This window comes from Parasteatoda tepidariorum, chromosome 7, assembly GCF_043381705.1.
Source record: "Parasteatoda tepidariorum isolate YZ-2023 chromosome 7, CAS_Ptep_4.0, whole genome shotgun sequence".
NCBI classification, from domain to species: Eukaryota; Metazoa; Arthropoda; class Arachnida; order Araneae; family Theridiidae; genus Parasteatoda; species Parasteatoda tepidariorum.
This window is the reverse complement of record NC_092210.1, coordinates 19,913,057-19,923,146: the sequence shown is the minus strand read 5'-3', so window position 1 is coordinate 19,923,146 and position 10,090 is coordinate 19,913,057.

Genomic DNA, 10,090 nt, shown 5'->3' with positions numbered 1-10,090 from the left:
CTATGTAATTGTCGCAAATAAAAGTTTACGACAAAAACTACACTAGCCGAATATTCAATTTTTTATCTCTAGAAATACGTGTAAGTCACATAGTTTATGCCTGAAAAAAATACGACGTTCAAAACTATGAAGTCAGAAAAAATATCTTAGACACTAGCTCCGCTTAGTTTAAAAAAGGTCCTACACAATAAAAAGAAAAAAATAGTACAAAAGTTATTTAAACTCTATTAAGCTCCATCCGCTGCTTACTGAAGTTCTTTGGTAAATGATTTTGTCAAAATTAACAATAAAATATCTTTCTATAATGTGCGATAAAATTTGGTAAATGTGGTAAAATTTTGTAATTTTATCATGATAACTTAGAGCTCAGCATAAAAGACAGTTAGTTCTGTTAAATTTATTAAAATAATTCAGTTAAATTTGCTCCTCGACTTAGTACTTTTTACTAAATGTTTGTTTACAAGAACTATAACTTTAAAAACAATATTTTCCGGTAAACTATTCAACCTACCATATGAACGAAAAAATTGCTAAATGGTTTAAATACCGTATATTTTGATTTTATTAACCAAAATTATGCTGTTTTTTTTTCCATTAGAAATTTTATCAACTCACAGTACGGTAAGTTTTACAAGAATCTTTTTCTCTTTGTGATCATTTTCTCTTTGTGTAAGTATGAGGTTTAGAATTTAAAAAAAAAAATATTACCGTATTTAATATTGAATTAACACCTCCCAAAGCTCCCAACAGTAACTGAAGCAAATATAGCAACTATTCTACTGAAGTAATAAAATTATTTAAATGTAAGTTTCAAAGTAATCAAATTAGACTTTACAATTTTACCAAGTCTGGAGTTTCAAATTTATGGAGCAAAATACCTGCATCCAGGAAGAACTAAAAATTCTATTGGCATTCTAAGAACCAGGTATAAACTATTTAAACTTTATTACATCCATATCTCCCCGCGAAGAAAGATTTCCGCGTTTTTCCAAGAAATTCGGGAACCAGCCTAAGTAAAATTTCTATGGCAAACATCTTGGAGGAAAAAAAATCTTTCCTCCGATCGTTTTTCTTCTTTTGATTCTCGATTGATTTTCACCATTCTTCTTTAATAACTTTTGAGCGAAATATCAAAAAACGTGTAAGGAGAAAAAAAATTCTGGCAAAATTTCCAGACTCTGTGTAATGACATTTCTGTTAAAATGAACCATAATTGTTAATAAAACATTGTAAATAAAACATAATAAATAAAACAAAATAACTAAAACAAAATAATAAAACATAAATACGTGGTATTTAAAACATTTATTCGCTAATTTTTCCTTTCATATTGTAAGGGTTTACCGGAAATTCTGGTTTTCAAACTTTTATTCCTTATTACCACACATTTAGGAAAAAAATTCAAAACTGAAAAGTAAATTTAATCCAATAAATTGTTTTTATGCCATATTTTAGTGTTAATTTTACCGAATTCATTACCAAAGCGTTTCAGTAAAAATTTCCGAACTTTTAAGTACTCTGATAGTTTTGACCATAATTTTTGTCTCAGTGTGAAGTCATATGAAGAATTTATCAATTTGGAAACAACCGAAATTTTTTTTTTTTAATTTTAAGTTATGAACTTTCAAACTTAATACATTTTTCTGATAAAAAATTCCATAAAACTGTTGGATCAATATTTACGTTGGATCAATAATCTTTAAAAAGGAAATTTCAACAACTAATTATTTCATGAAAATAAAAAATTAAATATTAAATATTCTAATAAAGTAAACGCGTTCGCACATAAATGTTTTCATGCGCAGACACAGCAACATTTTTTATTTTATATCTTATATTTTATTGTATTTGTTGTTCTAATATTTCAAGTTCTTCCATTTTTTTTTATTTTCTGACATGTATCCTGAAAAGCAACTGTTTAATTATTATTTTCTAACTTAGATATGCTAAAAGCAATAGCTTTATACTTATTTGCTATTCACTAACTATTTTTTAAAAGCAACAATTCCATAATTTACAAATAACAAGTGTATCCACTGATTTAAACTTTTTACCACTAAAAAATGTTTAAAATAAACTATTTTATCTTCATTTTCAAGCCAAGAAAAAATCAACTAATACATTTATATTTTCTTGCTAATAAGAGTAAACAATAGCCTCTTTTTCCTCATTTCTTTACGGTTGAATAGCGAGCAAAAAGAAATGATTCCTCTTTATTTTTCTAAAAAATAACAATAAAAAAACAACTATTTTATATTTTTTATCAAATTAACCATCAGTGATAAGTAATTATTTTATCCTTGTTTTAAAAGTATATTGCAGAGAAAAAAACTGTTTTTTTTATTATTTTCTTATCAATAACGAACATTTGGTAAGTAATTGTTTCATCGTAATGTGTACTCGTTCACCGATAGCAACATTCAAATACATTCTTCATTCCATTACAATTTCTGACCCAACAGTAAGCATTCAAACTAAAGTGATTTAATAGGGCTATCTCAAAAGATTGAACCGATTATAAGCTTACAGCAGTTGATTTTGAACTCCATTGGTTCTTATGGTACATGCGTTAAATATTTTCAACCTGGTTCGAATACCAGATATGGCTGGTCGATACGAATTCCGCACCCAGCTCGCACAGATCACAGTGCTGACTTAAAATATTCTTAGTGGTAGACGGATTATGGGTTAGAGTCCCCTTGCCAGCAGGCTAACCATGGAAGCTTTTCGGTGTTTTCATCTTCATGTAACCCAAATACGGGTTATCTCCATCAAAAATTCCTCCACAAAGGCAAATTTCTCCCAATACTCGATCCAGGAGTTCCCTTGTCTTCTGGATTGGGTTCAAAATTACAAGGCTATGAAGTTGAACATTAGTAGTCGAAAACCCAAAATTTGAGTCGGCTATTCAACGACTGTTATAAGATAATTATCAGATGTAATTTTCAATTTAAATAAAATGAGCACTATAATAAATTTTATGATTAAAAGTTTGAGACGTCAGATTATCATAAACAATAAATTTATAGAAACAGTTTTGTGTAAGTTACATGATCAGAACTAACCTGATCCTTATCATAAGTACACTGAAAAAAAATATGGTCAAAACTACATGAATATGGTCAAGTTTAACGTATTTCTGACTCTAAGGGAACACAAAAACGCTCGGTAATTTTTACCGAAACACTTTAGTAATGATTCTGGTAAAATTAACAATAAAATATAATTTTACTATGTGTCATAAATCGGCAATAAAATTTGATAATTTTTATCATAATATTTTAGAACATGACATGAAAACCATTTATTCAGTTAAATTTACTCTCTTTCAAATTAACTTTCAAAACTATTGTTTTCAATTAAAAAAGGCCTATACCTCTCTGTGTTTTTGAATGTGTACAAGATTTACGGAAAAAATGAAATAATCTAGTAAAACACTCCTCGAAGTATATTTTTACAATTTTATTTTTAACATTTATAGATGCAAATAATTTTTTCACTGTATCTACTTTTCTTTACAGGAACAATGCGTTATTCTTAGCAAGGCAATGATAAAATTGCATTGTTCCTTACAAGAACAATGCAATTTTATGGTTGTCGAAGACATCCAACATTTTTGAATTCAAAGAATTTTCTAAAAATTGGAAATTGAAATGCATCCTTTTAGAAAGTTTCTAGGAGTGAATTAAATACAATATTTTTAATATATATCTACTAACATATTTGCATTTGTTAGGTGCACTCGTTATTAACTTTTAACTAGGTACAAAAAATTTGTTAAATTTTCGAAAAAAGTTTTTTTCTCTTTGTTTTCACGCTTAATTACCGATGGTAGAAAAAAAATTTAAACCAGATGCTACTTCAGTAGATAAAAAACACAATAAAAATGTTTTTTTCTGATTATATAGAATAGACATTTATTACATTATTTTATTATTACATTATTTTATTATTATATTATTACTCATTATATTATTATATTTATTATATTATTACTTATTATATTATTATTATTTATTTTTAAACTATTATGATTATAATATTTATAATATTATTTTAATAACTTTTTCTTATATTTGGGCTACCATTTATCGTTTCAGATAATTGTCCGTCCTCTATAGGTTATTTATACCAAAGGTTGTGAACACAAGTAAAATTTTTGATTCAGACCGCTCAGAATATTTTTACATTTTCATTTGTAACTTTTTTTAGGCGTAGATATGTGCAACTAATTTCTTTTTCATTGTTTGTAGCTAATTTCTTTGTCTCTTCAAAACCAACACAATTTTAAATTTTCGGTGCGGAATTCGAATCGACAAGCCATCGCTGGGATTCGAACCCGTTTCACCTCATTGGGAGGCGAGCGCTCTATCCCTTAAGCCATCACTGCTCTGAGCAGGCTGGCCACCACTGAGAATGGAGCCCCGATCCTTCACAAGGAGAGCTCAGTGCCCTTAACCACTGAGCCAACGAGGCAGAGTTGGCCAAAAATGTAATCGATTACATTTTTCGATTACAGTAATCAATTACTTGTAATCAACAATTTATAAACAATCACAACAATCATTTCACAACAATGTATTTTATAATGATACATTTTGCACGTATTTACATGTACTGTATTTTGTACGTACAAATGAATGTAACTAAAATGTATGTACATATGATTTTATCTAGTGCATATGTTGAGACATTTTAGTTTCACACACATGTACATACACTTATATTGTAAGTATAAAATATATGTAGGTATGTGTATAGCTAATAATTGCGTATATATGTGCAAACAATGTAGACATGTACATTTATACGCAATGAATATATGTATTTTATACAAATATTTGTGTATGTAAAATGTATATCTATGCTCATGTACTCATGTACATACAAGTGCTTGTTATTTGTACAAACATACATACATTGTCTGTACGATGTATGTCCCATGCATGCATGTGCAATTTATTTATGAACAGTATAATATATGTAACAATATAGGTATATATGTAGTATGTACAATATATATAGTATGTACAATATATGTAAGTATACATGTACATGATATGCATGCTCAATGTATGGATGTACATGTACACAATATGTTCATGTTCAATGTATGTATCCAAATATGCATAATACATTTGTGTATGATTGTACATACATTGGGCAATTTATATTTTACATATATTCATACATACATTCGACATGCATAACGTATGTACATACACACATTTGAGATGCATATATTGTACAGATGTATATACATATAGCGTACAGATGTATATTCATATAATGTACATATGATGAAATGAACATATAATGTTCATATAATGTACATATGTGTGTACATATACAGTACGTATGTGCATAAATATATTGGGCATAATTCTTTCGTACAAATTTTACATGTGTACATGCATGCTATCCCTATCTATGCATATGGTGCAATGTATATATGTACAATGAATGTATCCACACATGTACAATACACGTATGTTCCATGTATGCATATCCATATGTACTATATATGCATGTACAATGCATGAATGTATGTACATACATTGTACATGCATACATACATTACATACATATGTACATTAAATTTATGTCTAAATATGTGTACAATGCAATAAATAAAATGCATGTAAGTTAACTTATAATGACTCAAGCAAGTTAAATGACAAAATCAAACGATATTTAAATTTAGTTTTCAGCTTTAATTGTTCTATGTCATTTTGAAATTCTTTGAATAAAGAACTATTTTCAGGAATTTTCATGAGATGTTTGACAATACAGATTTATTTTTTTATAATACAATGCATGGTTCATAGACATTTTTAAATGGCAAAAAAACGGTAAATTTTATGTGTGGAATTAATGTTTAGAAATTTAAAATAAAACTATCGTTTGCTTTCTAAAAAATATGAGCTCGAGTTTTATGTGCCTTAGAATAAATTTTAAAACAAACTTTAATAGCTTTACTTATATAAATTTTTTAATGTATGCGCAATGTATGTGTATATTGTAATTACATACATTTAAATGTACGCATGTATTTATACATTACTTGTAATTATGTATATGTATACGTTGTATGTACATACGTACATTGTGTATATAAATTTTTTTTGTACATCCATGCATTACATGCGAATAAGTATTAACAAAGTATGTAGTTATGCAAGTACATACGTACGTTGAACATAAGTACATACTTTGCATGTGCAAATATCGATGTACGTGTAAATGTACATGTATGCATTTTATTTACACAACTATGTGCATATATGGTACCTTTAAATAACATTCTCACATATTGTACGTAAATTCGTACAATTTTATATACATACGTATACGTGCTATTATCGTAAATTTATACAATGTATGTACTTAAGTACATAAAATCATGCAAGCGTATAAAAATTATTTTCATGTCGTTCATACATATATTTTCTATGTATACAAAGATACAAAACATTGCCTTTTCGTACAAACTAACATACATGCGTACATGTATCATAAATGCATAGTTATATGTACTAAGCGTATACGTATTGCATTAAGTATAATGCAATATAATTATGAATATTGTACATACAAACAACGTTTGTGCATACATTGCATCTATAAGAATCACAAATTGTACGTTCATGCTTGCGTGCATTCTATGTACATAAAAATATATAAACTCATACATACATACATAATGAATTTGCGTATAGTATACAAGTGTAATAGCTTGTAATCGTATAGTTTGATTACAAGTAATCACAATTGCATGTAATCAAATTACATGTAATCGTGATTACGTGTAATCATATATTTTGATTACTTGTAATTATAATTACCCGTAATCGTATTCGTTGTGATTATTTGTAATCGTAATTACTTGGAATCATGATTACAAGTAATTGATTACTGTAATCAAAATTGTAATCATGATTACAGCTGTAATCGAAATTTTTTTAAAGTTGTAATCATGATTACAAGTAATTGATTACTGTAATCGACTATGTAATCATGATTACATCTGTAATCAAACTTTGTAATCATGATTACAAGTAATTGATTACTGTAATTGAAAAATGTAATCGATTACATTTTCGCTCTACTCTGATGTAATCAAAAATTTTGATTACTTGTAATCGTGATTACAAGTAATTGATTACATAGCTGTAATTATCTGTAATCAATTACAGTTGTAATCGATTACTGTAATCGACGGCCAACTCTGCAACGAAGTTTGTTTTACCGCGAGCATCTGTAAATGTCCTACTAGTGCAAGTGGATCAAGAAAAGAGTAAATGGTTAAAAATATTTCTATATTACACATTTTCTGATGCTTACATTTGTATACATTTCAAAATAATTTGAATAGAGGAATTAGTGCAACTTGTTTTTAATGCTGGAAAAGTTATAGCTTATATAAATAACACTTTTAATCTAAATAAACTCTATAGTATTTATTTTCATCCTTAGAATTAATTAATGCAATCAAATATTAGAAATCTATTTTAGCTTAAAGTACATATAACCTGGTTTATACCTTGCACTGAGGCGGAATCGGATTAATATGCTTTGCAAACTCATCTTTGCAAATTTCACGAGCTAGCTGCAGGAGAATTGTAGGTTACTTTCTTACACTTTATCCAGTTTAATTGCATCATGTAATATTATTGAAAACATCCAGTAAATTTTAAACAAAATCCCTCACGAAATGAATACTGAGCACCAACCAGTTTTTATAAGGTTTTCAGACCTGTTTTGAACAGAACGCGCCATTTAATCATCGCCCTTCAAGTCGATAGTCATTTAAATTTTTTTTACTGGCAACTGTTGCGAAAACGCAACATTCCAGTGATACAAAAATACCTTTACAAAAAAAGTGTTTGGGCATTTAGGCTTAGACTAATTTGATATTTTCCAGAGTTGACTACCTCTTTACAATGCAAAAAATTCCGGGTGAAATCATAGAGAAAAGTACCGGCTCTCAGGGTGCCGGTACTTTTTACCGTAAAATTCGTTCGTACCGGAACGTGTTAAGGAGCAAGGAAATCTGATATACATTAATTTTTACAGTAATAATAATTAGAGTGAAATCAATGAATCCGCCTAATTAAATAAATATTACTGTAAAAATTACGGTTTAATATTTTACGATAAAAATGGGTTTTACTGTAAAATGGATTTTATGGATGATGTACCTAAAGTCCTGATACTTTATATTGTAATTTGAACCGGATTTTTTTAAAGTGTATCAGTGTAAAGTTTAAAGTGCAGTTTTAAAATGTATCAGTCACCTAATTTCAGATAAAAAAAAATATGTATTTATATTACTAATATATTATGGTAAACATGCCTCGTTTCTCTTCATTACATTTTAATAATTAAATAATTGAGTCACCAGCATTAATCTTTTTGGGAAAAAGGTACGTAGAGACGCTGTTACTTAATGGGCTAAAAATGTTTTGTAAATAGCACGTTGCCATGATTGCTAATTGCTTTGTGAGTAATTCTTGATATAGCGAATTACTAAAGAAAGACAAGGTTAAGGACAGAAAAGAGCGCGTTTGGTAAACCAGCAAATCTGCATATCGACATTATAATGAATTAGCAAATCAATTTCAATCAGTGAATATTCTAATCAATGAACTGGTGCACCGGGGAATCAATATGAGAATCGATAACCACAATTTTTTTTTAATTGATTTGTTTTTGAAAGTGAATAAATAATTTATATTGTTTATTTTTTAATATTATAGTTAATTTCTGAGCTGTTCATTCGCTTTTTTTTTCTTTCTGCAGGTGTATTTGTTTTTGAGCTCTGCATTTTTACTTTTAAGTTCATTTTTCTTAGACGATAATCACATTTGTTTTTATTTTTTCCTCCGTTTCCCGTGATTCATTTATTATTTTTAGAAAAAAAAATATTTAAATCGTATTGACAGTATTCTTCGTACTGGTATTTCCATTTTTAACTTTGGAGTTCTTTTCTACTATAACCTTTTGCCTGTATCTGTATCTCATCCCTTCTTCTAATAGTTGTTTGCAAAGCTTATAAGTATCTTTCCAGTATTTTAAACTGGTAAGATTAAATAAATCACCTAATACGTTACCGATTTAACGCAGCAAAAAAGTACCGTAAACAAAAACTGAAAATGCTGGAAAATCTCTGTGTTTAGATTTTCAGTAAGAAATATTTTTACACATAGATGACGGTTCCTGCTTTTGCATCAAAACAATCGTCTATCTTTGGTAAGTACATCAGTTCTGTTCTTTTATGTTGTTGTTCTACTTTATTTCAATTTATTATCTGTATAGTTGTCGATATAAGCTTTCAAATTCTTTGTATGAAATCATTTGTTTCTAGAACAATATTTCGATCTGTCTCATTTTAATATGTCTTGTCATAACATACATGAAAACGTGAAAAATACCCCCAAATGTTTTGAGTAAAGAATTTCATAAATGCCACATTTTCGAAATCGTGTTTCAGTTTTTAATTTAAAATTTTTATTTTTAATATGTGATATAACAACAATTACTCTTATACAAATATTAAGAATAAGATAACCCCTTTTTTAATTGCAAATTGTGCATCATTATTTTGCAAGCTGTGTATAATTTAAATGTTGAATTTAACACTTTTTTACAAAAATTGAAAGAGGATTGAATAAAGAACAATGCTTAATTTAACATGTTTTTAACAAAAATTGAAAGAGGATTGAATAAGGAACAATATGTTGTTGTATTTAATTATAACATATTTTTAATTAATGAGTTAGAAAAAATGATTTTCCTTGAATTAGAAACATTTACATTTTCAACGTTTTCTTTTTCTTTTTCTTTTTTTTTGATTATTTTTTTTTAAGAATTTACTTTCTTCTACGCTGACTGAAAAATAAAATAAGCATAACCATTAAAAAATGCATCTTTTTCTTGAGATTAACACCTCACGTGTTCGTATATTCCTTCATAAGCAATGTTCAGCTGTCCATCAACTGAATAAAAAAAAAAGTTGTTTGTTATTTATACCTGTTGTTCACTTTCTCTTAACTCAGCTGATGAAAAATAGAAGGAAGAAGAATAAAAG